We start from the raw sequence: 17,239 nt of genomic DNA, 5'->3' as shown, positions 1-17,239 counted from the left end.
CACTTGATAATGCTTTTAAGTAAAGTTAAATTTCACTAATTATAACAACATCTAGAGATATTTGAAAAAGAGTGCATATTCACCGTACAAGAAAAACTTTACAGAGTTACTGACCTACGAGATTCTTACAGTTACCTCTTGATTTCCCTGTGGGTTCTCAGTTCCCACTCTAGACAGTTTTGGTGAGCTCCTCACTGGTAATCACCTATTACAATTGTATGCAACTTGTTAAATGTAACCATGCTAAAAATCAATATATGCTGAAAGTCAAAAGGAGGACTTTTATATGCCACAGCTTTACTCTCTTTAGACTTATTGCCTATTTTTGTTTTGCTTTATTTGTTTGTTTCATGGTTTTTAAACTGATGGATATTTGGTAAGTATTATAAAAGTTTCTGATCTGGAAAAGTATCACCTTCTCCTCTTTGTTTTTCTTTCTTTCTTTCTTTGTGTGTGTGTGTGTGTGTGTGTGTCGGTCGGGGGGTCTTCATTGTCATTGAGCAAAAGTTCCCCTAATTGTTAAAAAAACAAGAGGCAAGCATCAAGTTAGAGACAGGGAAAAAGTACAGAGTGGAAAACAATTTTAAAAATTGGATAATCAGTCTATGAAGAGTAGAGCTGGCCACTTTTAAAGACCAAAGTCCAAACAAAGTCTTTAAGAATTGGTAACACCAAAGGTTATAAACTGCTACTGGCACTCTCCGGAAGGGTAAAGGCAACCCTGCAACAGGAAAGCTGACAGCTGCTCAGGAGAAGGCAGACATCACGTACACAGTCGCACTAGCTGTTTTTCTTGAGTCTGAGCCTATGCCTAGAAGGGGTTTACTTTTTACACAAAAGAGAAGAAACATACTATGATAACTCTGAATATACATCCTAGAACCCACTGCTTAAAGAACACACAGAAAAAAAGAAGTTCATGCAACCATCCCCAGGAAGTTACCAAAATTCATTCTTAGTTCCCATCTGGGGACAACCCTGATGAGATACTGAAAGAAAAGAAGGTTAAAGGTAAACAGGTATAGTTCAGTATCACTACTTTAGGCAAATCTTTCTTGATTATTCTCTACTTTTTTTTTTTTTTTTGAGATGGAGTCTCGCTCGGTCGCCCAGGCTGGAGTGCAGTGGTGCGATCTCGGCTCACTGTAAACTCCGTCTCCCGGGTTCGTGCCATTCTCTGGCCACAGCCTCCTGAGTAGCTGGGACTACAGGCACCTGCCACCACGTCTGGCTAATTTTTTTGTATTTTTAGTAGAGACGGGGTTTTACCATGTTAGCCAGGATGGTCTTGATCTCTTGACCTCATGATCCGCCCACCGTGGCCTCCCAAAGTGCTGGGATTATCCTCTACTTCTAACCCTCAACCATGAGCTGAAACACCCTCACTTCTTCTCTATTTTGCCACACTTCTGTTATACACAACCATGGTTTGCACTATAAATATATGGTACCTCTCTGTCTCTCCCATTAGACCATGAGTGAGCATAGAGGAACTGGGTCTCGTTCATTGATCTGTTCCTAGTTCCTAGCATGGTATCTAACATATGGGAACTGCTCAGTGAATGGGAAATGGAATTAAATATATCTGTTAGTTTACTCTAGAGATCCAAATTTCAGGTAGGAATCCATGGGAAATTTTTCCAAGTACACATAACAATTATCAAACACTGTGTTTCTCAGGGATGGATGATAACTGCCTTTAATTGTATTTAAAAATAGGTAGAATTTATTATTTTGAAATGTCAGAAAAGACAATGGCAAAAAGTCTTCAATTTGGCTGTGATCCCAATTAAAATTCTTCAACCCAAAAGAAATAGTTTTGATCTGATCAAAATGTATGAGTTTCTTTTTTTGTCACCATAATTTAAAGACAGAAAAATGGTATTTAGGATTTACATATACATGTGGAGTCCAACCTCATTATGATGATTGTACTGAGAAGCCAGGGAGTTCTGAATCATAAATGCATTTTCAGAAAAGAATTGTATTTTCAGAGGGAAAGAAAAAAAGAGCTACAACAATAGCTCTAATTTAACCGGAGACGTTCACTACACAATCCCCAAAGAGCAGGATAAATTGTCGAGAGCATCAGCAGACTGTCTATTCATTTGGCATATTAGCATGAAAGGGGGCTTTTTGCCCAGTGGAGCCCAACCTCTTCTCTACAGGATCTTGCTTTTGAGATCTTTGAAACAAGTATTTCAAATACAGCACACTGAGATTTGCTCTAATCCTAACCATGGCATTAGAAAAGTCATTATAACTTTATGCATAAGTTGCTGGTGTATGGCCAAGTCAGAAATCTTGCCCTGAAGACCAACATCTACATAATAAGAGAAAATAGATACGTGTGCAGCCAATTATTAGATACCTCTGGTGATGGCAACTAGAAACTATGTGAAGTCATGGACAATTCAACATGATAACAATCACTACATGGAAAAAATGTTCCTGGCTCATGCCTGAAATCCCAGCATTTTCGGAGATTCAGGCAGGCAGATCACGTGAGGTCAGGAGTTTGAGACCAGCCTGGCCAACATGGTGAAACCCCATCTCTACTAAAAATACAAAAATTAGCCAGACATAGTGGCAGGTACCTGTAATCCCAGCTACTGGGGAGGCTGAGCCACGAGAATTGCTTGAACCTAGAGGTGAAAGTTGCACTGAGTCGAGATCATGTTGCTGCACTCCAGCTTGGGTGACAGAGTGAGACTCTGTCTCAAAAAAAGAAAATTTTGTAAAAAATTTAACAATGACCCCACACTAAAACTATGAAAATCAAAGTTAAAGAAACAAAACCTTTTAAATCAATTTATTTTACCTTAATTTATTAAAACATGTACATTTGTTAGACATTTATTAAAGACCTATTTGGTGCCAGACAAGGGTGATCACGTCTAAGACCCATAAACAAGGAGTTGTAAACGTTACCTAATGTGATGTGCCATCGCTAATGCCCTCTGGAATCCACTGGAGTGTGGAGAACTCTGTGGCTGTCTACACAATATCCATTTCACCTCTTGTATATGAACATATAAAAGTCATAAGATTGGTCAATATTGATTCCCTCTTCACAGCTAGCAGCCCTAATTTGTCTTATCTAATTAAGGTTATGTTACCCCCTTTGTCAAAGTGATTGGGAAATATATCCCAGGGATAAACCAATCAGTACATGGCTTTTTTCCCCAGCTACAAGAGATTGGTTCAGGGAAGAGTATTTAATTGATTTTAGGTCCACGAAGGTATCTGGGAAGTGAAGGCTCCCTGGGAGCTTTTGTAAAGGATAGTTCTGCATTTTTCCGGAACTCCCGTGAAAAATTTCTTGGGTGATATGTTAAGTAGATTTGTAGCTTGGATTGACTACAGCCGTTTATCCACCCCGAAGCAAGCCATCTTAAGAATGAGGTTAACGCATGGAAAGAGAAAAGCCAATAAAACTATACAGAAAGATGGAGCCTGAGTCTTCACCAAATTGCAGCAGAAGCTCAAACTATGTCTAGACTTCTTTGAATATACGGCAGCTTGAGCTGAGTTTTTGTTACCTGCAGCCAGGGCATCTTAATTATTATAACTGTAACAGGAACTTTGGCATGAGAACTGATTTATGAAAGAAAAATAGGATTTAGACAGGTGAATGGTAGGTATGGGAATTGAGAGAGCCCCTTCTGGGACAGAAAATTACAGGAGCAAAAGCAAAGAGGTAGGAAAACACATGGTGTGTTCAGGGGCAAGTCTATCACATCAGAGGAGAGGTGGAAGGCGAAGCTAAAAGCAGGTTACGGGTGGTGGGGGACTTTATTGATCCTTCTGGAAAGCTAACTGGTGGTGGAATGGGAGTTGGAGCAGAGGAGGAGAAGCAGATACAGGTGGCTGTTACCACCATCTGGGCAAGCACTCACAAAGACCCTTGCTCACATCTTGGCAGTGAAGATGGAGTAGAGAGGATGAGTTCAAAGGCCACGCCAATGACAGGCTACACATGATGTGGTGTCGCACTTCATGAGACGCCAACAGAGTAAGAAATGGACTATGAAGTTTAAGTCTGGGGACATCTGGTAAAGGCTGGTGCCATTAATCAGGAATGAGAATTCAGGCAGAAGAGTTAAACTACCTTAACTAATTTTTTCTTTCTTTCTTGAGATAGAGTCCTGCTCTGTCGCCCAGGCTAGGGTACAGTGGTGTGATCGTGGCTCACTGCAACGTCTGCCTCCCAGATTCAAATGATTCTCCTGCCTCAGCCTCCCAAGTAACTGGGATTACAGGTGCTCACCACCACGCCCGGCTAATTTTTGTATTTTTACAAAATTTTGTATTTTTGAAGACTACCTGGTTAAAGTCTCAGTGCTCCACCAAGTTGGCCAGGCTGGTCACAAACTCCTGACCTGAAGTGATCTGCCCGCCTTGGCTTCCCAAAGTGCTGGGATGACAGGCATGAGCCACTGCGCCCAGACTGGAATATTTTCTATATAATTTGTTTAAAAAGTCATAGAAACAATCTAAATCCAAAATAACAAGGGGCTGAATCATTGGATCAATTATGGTACATTTCCTGAATGAGTCAAATACTCTGTAGTGAGATATTAACATTTTCCCATGAGTGACTCACTTGACTGATAATATTTCCATGCCAGACACACTCCCAAAATAAAGGTTCCTCACTCTGTGTGGCTGCACAAGGGGGTGGGTTACACGTTTATTTTTCGACACCATCTCTTTCTTTCTCCACCACAAATGGATCCCTTGGCACTATACAGTTGAAAACTATTGTTTGGGAGGATGTCAAGAAAAATTATTTAGACTTGGAGAAAAATATAACCAAAAGAAACTGTTATCTGAGTACTGAAAATTTAGAAGACTATATATACATGGAAAAAAGATACACACAAATGTGCTTACAGTAATTACTTCTGAGTGGTAGGATCTAGAGTATTTTTTCTTTCACTTTGTTATAGTTTCTATTTATTTCCTAAAATGCATATGTATCAACTTTATAATTTTACAAGGACATCAATTATATTGGGTTCTTCAGAAGCAGATAATGAGATGAGGGTTTGTGTGAAAATGATTTATGAGGCAGTGTGCTGAAGAGAAACCAGTAGGTGAGTAGGGAAGTGAGAATCATCAAGGGGGGAGTCCCAGCAAAGGTGTCCTATTAAGCAAAGTCCCACTGAGCGTCACTTGAGATCAACTTCTGCTGACTTGCAGAAGCTGGGGAATTTACTGGCCCTCCTCTAGGCAGTCACTGCTAGAGAGTTGCCCCTGGTATTTTCACATGTCAATGCCCAAGAACTTCTGGTTCTTCTTGCAGGTAGGAAAATGTGGGGACAGAAAGTCTGTCCACAAAGAGACACAGGTGCTGGCTGCTAGAAGCAGGCATGGGCATGGTAAAAGGATCTGAGGGAATATGCACGGAACAATGACTGCATTTGCTGAACATACTTATGAAATCTTGTTGCTGTAATTAATCAACATAGAAACCTCTGTTTAGTGACTGTTCATTCATATTAAAAACATTTACTTAAAAGAAAGAAGACTAACTAGTAATACATTGTTGGCTCAGCACTTCTTACTGGGAAAGGAGATTTGAAGAGTCTTACTGTTGTAAACCCTTTCCTAAGTGCTACCTGCACCTTAAATGTCACATCTTATATTGCTTTATGTTCTCAGAGCTCACATTCTAAAACTCATACATTAGGAATTAGGACCAGTGGATATAAAAACTTGATGATCCCTGGGGACACCAAATGTTGACTGCTGCTTGTTGTTACAGAGGTAAGACAACTGAAGTTTGGGGAGAGAAATCTCCCTTCCTGATAGCAACATGCCAGACCATTAAGAACTTTTGCAAAACTCAATATTGGCCTGAATTATTCAACTGGTGTACAACAGGATATAGTGGATGTAAACTATTGGGCTTCCACCAAAGATTTGTGGCTGGCATCCACTACAGATACCCAAAGTAAATACTCTCTAGGGAAGAAAACAGCGAAGAGGAGGAGGAAATGTCAGGTTTCAGAAAATTAGCCAACCAAGTTCACCCAGCATAAATGCTGATGCACTGCCATATTTGCTAATATAAAGGGTGCACCCACTGGTACATTACATATTGGTAAGATCCTCAGCTTCTTGCCATGTTTCAATGTGGACTAAACAAAGCCATTCTATCCCCTGAGCTTTTAAGCTCTCTTTTCAATAAATAAAACACAAACTAAACATTTTGAAAGTCATCTCTTTCTCCAGTCCCTGAGAGTTCAGTCATAGATCTACACAGATGGGTGCCAAGGTGGTATGATTTGAGGTGTGCTGGGAAAGTCATGTTTGTCCCCAAATATCTCCCCTCTATTGGCCTCTCAGTCATGAGGAATCAATCAAGATAGGGCATTTCAGGAATCAGAGGATACAGTAGAGAACAAAGGTTCTGACCCTGATGGAATTTATGAACAGATTTCAGGAGTCCTGGTTTCCCATAAAATTATTTGAGAAATACCATGTGTGTACACATGAGTGCATTTCCACATTAGAGAATCCAGGGCTTTCATGATATTCTCAGAGTAATCCATGACCCATGAATGGTTAAGGAGCTTAGGACTGAGTCAGGAGACCTGGTTCTCTATGCCTCTCTGGCTACTAGCCGGCCATGTCATCTCAGACCGAGACTCTCCCTGCACTGGCTTCAGATTCCTACATTTTTGAAGACTACCTGGTTAAAGTCTCAGTGCTCCACCATGTCTCTGTGTGTAAAGGGCCCCCTTTCCAAGACTGCTAAGGAAAATGGCCAAATGCTTCTTTTGTACCTGCTTCCTATGGCTCCCCCTCAGCTCAGGAAATAGTAATACTTTAAGACAGCATTACTGGAGGAAGGTAGAGGAAAGGGGAATAACAGAGAATGACAGAGAAAGAATGGGAAGGGAGGTGAGAAAGAGGGAGAGAGGAATGCCTCTCACTGATAAAGGGGTGTCTGTGAGGCAAAGTCAAACACTATTGACAGAGGTGGTCTTAGGATCAGGCCCTCGACCACTCCCCACCACCTCCGCCGCCATTCATTCCCTCTCACTTCCTCCAAGTATAGCTGCAACATTCAAATGTTTGAAAATTCATTTTTCAGAGGTTTTCAATTGAACAAGGGCAGGAGGAGAGGAATTACATATGTGTGTATATTCATGTTTAGTTTTTACTTTTTAAATTATGAAACCATCGTGTCTTCCAATAAGTAATAAAGTACAAGGGAATAATTTTTTTACCGGCTTCCTCATTTGTTTAATAGTGATGATGTGAAAAAAAAATGACCTTTTAAAAATGCTTAAACGCTTAACTTTTGATCCCAAGTCTTCTCCCCACAGCTTAATTTATTAAAACTAAACACATCTTGACATTATAAATTAGGAAAGATGAGAGGGCAGTACACTATAATTAGAAGCCTGGGCCAGGCATTCTACAGAACAGATAACTACAACTATTATAAGCCAGCTTACTGAAAATTTTATTGGGTGTCATTCATGCACAAGTAATGAATGAAGAACCACCACTCATGAATCAGGCTTGAATAAGGAAAGTTAAAATGGAAACAATTTTGGCAGTCTCTGCGTACTGAGATCAGCCTTCTTTCATTCACAGATATGCTTCCTTCATTCATGGAGGGACTGATAATATGATGGGCAGGGTGGGATGAAGCGGGAAAATCTTTGTGGCCCCTCTCTGCATTCTGGCCTCCTGCCTTGAGACTCATCACCAACACTGTTTATCAACATGAAAGGGATTTTCAATAAACATTAAACATTAAAACATTTTTATTAGTGGTAATTATACATAATTTAGTTAAGTGATTCTGAAACTTTAGTATGCATCAGAATCACCTGGAAAACTTGTTAAAAAATTCATTGCTGGCCACTGCTCCCTCCCTGTCCAGGTTTCTGATTCTGTGGGGCTGAGGTTGGGCCTGAGACTCTGCATTTCTGACAAGTTCCCAGGTGATGCCAACACTACTGAGATCTAGCAACCACAGTTCAAGAATCACTTATTTACACTTTTTTTTTTTTAAGGCTCTGCATTTTGCTATAATTTTTATTTGGTGTAAACTGTAATATGTATTTTGTGTCTCTGATTAAAAACACGAGCCCATGTTTTCTGAGATGCAGATATAATGTAGACCTGAAAATCCTGGACACAAAGATAATGATATACTTTAAAGGTGGATGCAAAATAACAGAGTTAAAGTAATTTGGGCAAAACCTTGATTAAAATAATTCATTATGGAATCCAATCAACCTTGATTTCCAATAGATGACATGACCACTCAGGTATTCCGTTACATCAAGCAAAATTTAGGCTCAAACGTTCCCCTGCTGCATTGATTAGCAAAGTTCACCAGGCCAAAGTAATCAAGTATACCACAAATTCCTAGGTGCCTTTTTATCTCTGCCTAACACAATGCAACTAAGTGGTCTGTCTGCCAACTGGGGTAACTCTTAGGAAGAGCAATTAAACAGTTTGCTAAAACCTGGTTAGCCTGCAGGAAGTCATTACAATGATAGAATAATTCAGGAATCTGATGATCTCCAAGTACAATGTCTTATCATTTTATAATTATTTAATAATATCAATCCACTTCATTCAAGTAAGAGGTTCCGGGACTTTGAAATCAAATAGGGTCTGAACCCACCAGGGTCTGAACTGAGTTTTACAATGTTAAAGCACAACATCTTACTGTCTTCCTCTGGACATACCCAAATGGGTTTTGTCTGTTTGTAAACAATGACATTTCTCCCTATCTTTCCATTCAAGACTTAACCACTAATGAAGTAAGAATCTCTCATATTTTAACAACTAAGATTAGATTATGATAGAAACTTCATTATAAGTCACATGTAAAATATCCTCTTCGATTGTGTATCAATTTGAATATAGATCATTTTAACATACCTTGTCAAAAGAAGAATATACATTAAATGTAAAAATGTGTCAATGTTAGCTGCAAGGCTAGTAAATCAGCAGTTGGCAACAGGGATATTTATTTCTGTGTAGTGAGGAAGTGTGATAACACAGATGCAAAGAACTGAGAGAAATCTTACAATCTGCTCAAACCCCTCTTTACACACAGGAAGGAAGTAAGCTCAGAAAAGGGTAATATTTTCTCAAAGGAGTTCACTTGGCTGTAAAAGTGATGTTGCTGGTCACAAAGTTTTTCATTTTCCCAGTGGAGAGAGTCATCTTTTCAACACATCTGCAGCAGACTCAGAGCAGGGTGGAGAGCACAGATGTTGCCAAGAACCTCAGGTTCCAGAAAGGCCCTGAGAGCAGGAAGCCACAGATTACAACGGAACCCACCCAACCAGGTAAAACTCAACTGAAGTCAACATGCTGCCCCGTGCTCGAATCAGAAACAACTGTGTAAGAACAAGGCGGGTGAAAAGACCTTATCAATGAGAGTTCAGAGACAGCAGACATGAGTATGCAGCCTCCTGGGGCTAAGTGAAGTGTGACTGCACACCTGGTCTGCTTTAAGAGTTGTGCAGTATGTGTAGAGGGGACAGAGGAATGAGAGTTTGCTCTGCTCTTCACGGCTCAGATGGGAACTTGAGTTGTGTTTGGCCAGATGCCACACTCATAAGGCATATGGAGAAATGAGATCATTCAGGGAGATGGATCAGAATGGTGCAGGGACTTTAACCATGTTATATAACACAAGAGCAGGAAAAACAGTGGTTATCTAGCCCAAAGAAGAAATGTTTTGGGGTGGGGGGATATGGAAGTTGTCCTTGGATGAGACAAGTTGTCAGGGGAAGAAGGATTCAATTCTTCTATGTGGCCTCAGGAGGCAGATCTAGCACTCATGGATAGAACTAGTGGGAAACAGGCATGAGAGAAACACAGAGAAGTAATTCTAAAAATGAGAGACATTCAAAGTGGATGACAGCTAAATACAATTTTATCTAACATTTCTATTGAGTTCTTATTTTGTGCCAGTTTCTGTGCTAAGGACCTTAAAATTGTCATCTCATTTCATCCTTCCAACAACCCCGTGTTAGGTACATTACTATACTCATTTAAATATAGAGCAAGGACAGCTGGGAGAGCTTGAGTAACTTGTCCAAGGCCGCATAGCTGGTTAGTGCAGTAGCCTGGATTAGAACTCAGCTATCTGCTAAGCTTCTCGACCTCACCACATTCTTGCTATCATTAGGGTGTCCAATGAGGGCAAACATGGTGTTGTAAGTACCTTATCATTCTCTTCCAATAGGAAGAACCTATTGTTCTATGCTTTGTCCTGAAAGAGTCACATTTTGAGCATGCAGAGCTATCTTTATATAAATAAAAGAAAATGATTTTAAGGACATTGTGAACATGTCATAGGATTTCCCTTGGCCCAACCCCAGCCAAGAAGTCACTGCTTTCCTGGAACCAAGAGGATAAATGAGGGACTGTGGGCAAAGGGAAGACTTCACCCAGGCAGCAGAGATGGGTTCAGGAGTTAGAGAGGCTCTTTGGATTCCAGAGGCAAAGCCATAGGATAATCACCTATGGATATGGTGGAGGCCTTGTGCTCTGGGCCCCATGACAGAGTAAAGACTTCTGGGGAGCTTTGATTAAAACTGGCCCCGAGCTGGTTGAATTGGTCAAGACACTCCACTGGGGAAAGGCTGTGCTGCTGGTCCTCAGGGGACAGGAGAAGGGAACTCTTGGATGACATGCTCCTTATACCCAGAAATGGGAATTAGGGTCCTAGTAAAGGAGCTACCTGATATTTCTTCCCATAGTCCCACTTACATCAACAAATACTGGGGGAATCCCACCTGCTAAGGTGAGGGTGGGACAGGGGTGGGGTGGGGAAATGATCATAAGCACAGTCAGGGGTTTCTCCACTCCTTTGCTTAGAAGGGACACAGGACAGATGAACAAGGGAATGTGGCCACAGCAGCGGAAATGAAATCATCGAATTAGCTGAAAGGAGGATCTCTGTGTCCTTGGGAATCAAAGGAAGTCACATCCCATCAGCTGGATGCGTGATAAGACACTAAGAGCCCACAGCACCCAGAGTCAACATCCTTAATGGGCCACTTCTCTCACAAACTGAGGGAAAACTTACCTCAATTTTACCTAGAGGTAATAACCCTTAAGATTTTGCTATTCACTCTAAGAAGAAAAAGAAGTGCCTCTTATTGTACCACACCCCATGCTAGATATTTAAAAGATGTTACTTTTTATTTAATCCATTCGCATATGTATTATTGCTTCCATCTTACAGATGTGAGATTGAAACGCAGAAGTACAGATTAACGTCCCCAAAGTTAGTGAGAGGACCAGGAGTTGAACCCAGGGCTGAAGGGTTCAAACTCTTGACTCATTTCTACCATGCTGCCTCAGTATTAGGAAAATTTCAAAACACTGAGGTGATGTCCAGCATCAAAACAGTAAGCTCTCTCTCTACTTCTTCTGGCTATAACTGGTAAAGGCAAGTCCCATTTTCCTTTGTCAGGAAATTCATATTCATGTGATATTTATCACAAGAGATTTGCATTTTAATACAGGACTCTCAGACAGGGAGGTGGATGTAGCTAAACACAGTGGAAATAAGTGAAATGGAAGAATTATAGATGATGTCAGAATCAGAGAGGAGGGGAAGGGAGGCTGGCCATGTGATCTCCCCTTAGGTTGCCTGGTCATCAATTTCCAAGTTTGCTGCAGCAAAAGCATCAGGAGATGAGGTTCCATAAGATATTCTTTGAGAAAGAGGTTGTCCTCTGGTAGAGCCAATACAGGTGACCTTCTAAGGCACCCAGAGGAAAAGAGGCAATTGATACTGTATCTAGAGCCATCTTGAGGGTGAAGATCCAGATTCAATTCAGTGGTAATGAGTCATGACAACGTTTTGCTGGTCTTTGGAATTTATAACCCTACAGGTGACAGCGGCCCTCAAAACACCATTTATCTTTCTAATAGTGTTGACTACACTCTCCCTGCCCCCACACCTCCCCAAAACATCTTAATTTCTCTGTTGAAAAGCTGACAAGGAAATGAAAACTTAACAAAAAAAGGGAACTCCACTTCATGAATGTTTTATCATCTTCCTAAGTTTACATATGGGTTGGGTGCTGTGGCTCACACCTGTAATCCTAGCACTTTGGGAAGCCGAGGAGGGTGGATCACTTGAGCTCAAAAGTTCAAGGCCAGCCTAGGCAACATGATGAAACCTTGTCTCTACAAAAAAAAAATACAACAATTCGCCAGGTGTGGAGGCTTGTGCCTGTAGTCTCAGCTACTTGAGAGGCTGAGGTGAGAGGATCACTTGAGCCTGGGAGTTGGAGGTTGCAGTGAGCTGAGATCGCGCCACTGCACTCCAGCCTGAGCAACAGAGCTGGACCCTGTCTCAAAATAAAAACGTTTGTAGACGAAGCCAAATTATCACAGGATGCATTTTTGAAAAGCGAGAGTTATAAAACATCAGATCAAAATGGATGAAATAGGTTGTAGTGTTTCTTACACATACATGTAAAAAATACAGTCTCGGCTGGGGGCGGTGGCTCATGCCTGTAATCCCAGCACTTTGGGAGGCCAAGGCGGGCGGGTCACAAGGTCAGGAGATCAAGACCATCCTGGCTAACATGGTGAAACGCCATCTCTACTGAAAAATACAAAACAATTAGCTGGGCGTGGTGGTGGGCACCTGTAGTCCCAACTACTCAGGAGGCTGAGGCAGGAGAATGGCATGAACCCGGGAGGCGGAGCTTGCAGTGAGCCAAGATCATGCCACTACACTCCAGCCTGGGTGACAGAGCAAGACTCTGTCTAAAAAAAAAAAAAAAAAAAAAAAAATTCAGTCTCACAAAGACTTGTTACTTTTATCTAGAGGATCAGGGTTGTCGCGAATGGTTTCTTATTTGTCATAGCTTAATGTGCATTCAAATACAGGTGGCAATCCTTAAAGAAAATTAAACATGATGTGACTTGTAAATCAAATAGGAGGACTATGAGAATGATAAACTTTCAGGTTGTTAATATGAAAACTTTTGGAAAGTTTTTATCCTGGATACTAAAAAAAATTAAGAAGACATCATAAAGGTCATTAAATGGCATTGCATAGCATAGCTGATTTAAAAATAAGATATGCTAATGTATGTATTGATAGTAGAATAAATGGAAACTAGCAATAATGCAAAATAAGTGAGTCTATCCTGGGATTTGTCACTTCTTGGTTTATCAGTATTAATAATAAAGTGTAATTTTAAAATAAAGTGATTCCTTCAGCAGATAGTACACAATTCCCTGCAGCTGAAGAATGGAAAACAGATTAGTTCCATGACAATTATCTTGGCTTATCATCCCTTTAGCAGGGCCCCTCTACTTCTTTCAAACCTTTCTATTTGTATGTGAAATCTACTGCCTGGGAAATTAAAACAAATGTTACAATTCAACCCAGCAAGCTCTGTCCAATAGGAATTCAAGGTGAAATGTGGCTCACCGTCCCAGCCCTCCAGGAGCCCACCCTAGAGAGGACACTTGTTTTCTTTTAGAGCTTAATTCTTAGATACAGGAAATGAAGAATTCACAAGATTTCACTTTGGGAGATTTTATGATATAGCATTCCTTTGTTGGTTTCATTGTCACCTGCCCCAGGTAACTCATGAAGTCTTATGAGAATTGCCTCTTATTCTTAGAGAAAGATTACTATATACCTTCTGCTATGAAATTAGCCCCAGTGCTGAGATACACAAACTCGCTACCCAAACTCAACTCACCCTGACCTGAGATGAATAGGGGCTTCCAAAGTCTTTCTCTGAACCAACTTGTCAGCATCCTCACAGATGCCTCATGAATGCTCAAGGGGATACAGGGAAGAGAGGGGAACTGTGAAAAGTTTCTGTGGGCAGACTTAGATAATGATAAACGGTAATGATGACAGTTATTTTTATATCGCCAAAATAGATCCCACTTCATTTACTATTTTCTAACGATGTACCCTTTCTCTGCACTCTTCCTGGTGCAGTGGTACAAGCGGGGCTTCAAGGGAAAAGTAGGCCCCTTTATGAATGGCTGGCTGCGGGAGAAGCTTGGCTATATGTGGATTTGCAGCTCATTGCAACATGATTCATCTCAGTCGGTTATGTGCAGAGAACAGCTGGCAGCAGGTACCCAAAGAGTTGCAGAGAGAAGTTAAAAGGGACTGTTGCCTGCTGAGAAGGCAGAGGAATTGCTTTAAGGACTCCCTGAAGCACAGCCTGCAGCCAGCAGAGGGGCATGGGAAGGGAGGCGGAGAAACAGCAGCGGCTGACAGCCCAGCTGACAGGCTTAGAGAAAACAGAAATCCTCCATTCAGAGCAAAGGTTTGGGGCCCAAATTTGAGTCTAAAAGGTGGAATGCCAAATGGTAACAAGCTCTTGGAGAGCCCCAAAGGAGAGGCTGTATGAAAGAAATAGCACCACCCTCCAAGCCCCTTAATGCAATGTCAGAGATGAAATGCACCAGTACAGAAGGAAATCTTGGCCAATGGGAACAAGGCCTCGTGGAAGCCTCGGCTTCTGAGATGACTACAGAGCCAGGTACAACGTTCCACCCCTTCTCTTGCCTTTCCCCAACACCTCCCCTTTGGTAGGTAGGTAGCAGCCCATGGACACAAGTAAATCAGGTCTAAAGCCTAAAACACCAAAAGACTAATACGTGGTGTTTGGCTGATTCACTATGACTAATTCGTTCTGTGGAAGGAAAGAAAAATTCAAATAAATTCAAAGAGGCCTGTGTCACAGTGAATTTTTCCTACGGTAACTCAGAAGCAACAAAGATCCAGAGAAATTTTTTTAAAAAAGAAACATGGTGAGGAAGAAGGATAAGACCCACTCCTCACCTCCCCCATCCTGTCCCACTCAGGGATGAGAAGAAGTAAAGAAGCTGGTGAACTGGTGAGGCCTGAGGGCCAGTGATGAAGGAAATCCTCCAGAAGCCTAGGAACAAAATGTCATTTAGGTCTCACAGTCTGCAATGAATACATCCTTATTTTCGTATTCTAAGGCTTTGACATCTGGGACCTTGCTGACCCTGGAGGGGCAGTCCCTTCAAGGTTAACCAATTCCTAGAGACAGTGAACAATTCACTCGTGAGCAAGTTTTGCAAATGCAAGTCAACCCAGAGCCCACATCACCTCCAATCAGCTCCCTGTCGGAGTCTCACATGAGGGGCCCCTGTGCCCCACAGTCTGCTGAAATCATTCAAATTGCCGACTCTAGACCTGTTGTCCCTGCCTCACTTGCTGTTCCTTCCCACAGAAACCACAGTAAGGACCCCTGCCTGCAGTTTCTGCAGTTTCCCCTCTGCCCCTTCCTCTGTCTCCAGACAGACCCTGAGATTCACCTTGCAGGCCCCTCAGGGCATGACATCCCTCTCCTTTTGAAACCTGGGAGAATAACAACTATCTTTTCAGTGGCCCTCATCTCCTAAGCTATTGGCTTTGCCATATCTAAATAAAGTAAAAGCTATATTTAAAAACACAACTCCCAAACCATCTGTCACTCACTAAAAAAGGTCCACTCTGATACCTCATTGAAAAACTGTCATTTTGTAACAGGTGAAAACGGAATAAAGAAATTAATGTTTAGGGTGGGCTGGGCGCCGTCGCTCATGCCTGTAATCCCAGCACTTTGGGAGGCCGAGGCAGGCAGATCACTTGAGGTTAGGAGTTCGAGACCAGCCTGGCTAACACAGTGAAACCCCGTCTCTACCAAAAATACAAAAATTAGTCAGGCATAGTGGTGGGCACCTGTAATCCCATTACTCAGGAGGCTGAGGCAGGAGAATCGCTGGAAACTGAGAGGGGGAGGTTGCAGTGAGCCGAGATCGTGCCACTGCATTCCAGCCTGGGCAACAGGGTGAAACGCCATTTCAAAAACATAAAAAAGAAAAAGAACTTACTTTAATCTGCTCACTACACCTTTACTCCTAGATTGTATCTTACTAAAAATATTTTTGAAAAATATCTCTGTTTTAAAATTGTGAACTGAACTAGTTTAAGATCAACATAAGAGGATCAGATAAATGTGTTTTTATACTTTTCTCCAAGAACATATTATCAGTGAATTTATCGAATTTACATCTGGATGGCATCAAGAGGTTTCAATGTTATATAATTGTTATAATATTATTATTCTTCAATACATGATTATTAAATCTGTTGTAATAATTACATGGTGATGAGCATGGCTTAGATTCTGTATGATGATCCATGAAGCTCTTATACCTTTGCAAGGAGGCCCCTGGGATCAGTTTTCAGACACTGAGGATGGGGTAAAGTCATAAATGGGGTATGCAATCAAGAATTTACATTCATCTCAGGAAATACCCAGACACCGCTTTTGGGGAAAAAGGAAAAAGGCTGTTTGTTTTCTTATTTGTCTTTCATAAAACTAGACTGCAGGGAGATTTTTTGGTGATCTGGATTTCTGAGGACCCATTTGATCATATGAACTTAGAAACACCTGCACATCATATGCTATTTGCCCGGAGTTGCTTCTCATTTTAAGCTAAAACTACCCACAGAGTTACCTCCCCCAAGTTACTACACTGTATGGGAGGCAGTCTCCTCCAAATGAATTCCGGATCATCTTAGCGTTTTATGAGATTACCAAAACCAATTTGACTTGGCCCCAGGAACCTAAGAAGCAAACAAAAACAAAAACAAAACAGAAACAGAAAAAAAAAAAAAAAAAATAGAAACGATGTCACAAGAAAAGGTACTTTTCCTGTTTGTAAGAAAGGTCTTGTGGCTATGACTACAAATGAGACGAAGGTAAGGGAAAAAAGACTCTATCTTGGGAAAAACGATGCAAAATTTCCCAACTGCTCACGGTCCCCCTCTGTTCTTAAAAATATTTCTTCTTTACTTTGCTGGGTTGAGATGCTGTCCTTTCAAAACAAACCACGAACACGTGTTACAAGCTGTCTCTTCTTTAGAAACACAGTGGAACCTGCTTTCTAGAGGAGCCCCCGTCCACCGTGACAGCTGAGCAGCAGCACTTACTGACTCTGAAAGGGAGGCTGAGCCTGCCCCGGGTGTGCTGTAACTAAGGCGTCCCAATTCCAAAGGCAAAAATGCTATTAAGCAGCCAAGGATGTTTAAATCTAGAAAATTCAATTCACAAATTAAAACAAAGATGTATTTTAGATACTTCTGAAACAGGAGTAATTACCAAAACTAAGACTGTAGAGACTCTTACACCATGACAGCCGGTGTTTATAATCTCTCCTCCCACATCCA

General features: G+C 41.3%; 1 protein-coding gene across 1 annotated transcript in view; it reads right to left on the bottom strand.

Moving 5' to 3' along the window:
• The window catches only part of NCKAP5 (NCK associated protein 5), a 944,753-nt gene that overhangs the window by 268,642 nt on the left and 658,872 nt on the right, over positions 1-17,239 (bottom strand). The gene's annotated exons all lie outside the window — the stretch shown is intronic.

This window comes from Rhinopithecus roxellana, chromosome 14, assembly GCF_007565055.1.
Source record: "Rhinopithecus roxellana isolate Shanxi Qingling chromosome 14, ASM756505v1, whole genome shotgun sequence".
NCBI lineage: Eukaryota > Metazoa > Chordata > Mammalia > Primates > Cercopithecidae > Rhinopithecus > Rhinopithecus roxellana.
Note: the sequence above shows the minus strand (reverse complement) of the source record. Positions and strands in the feature narration are given on the sequence as shown.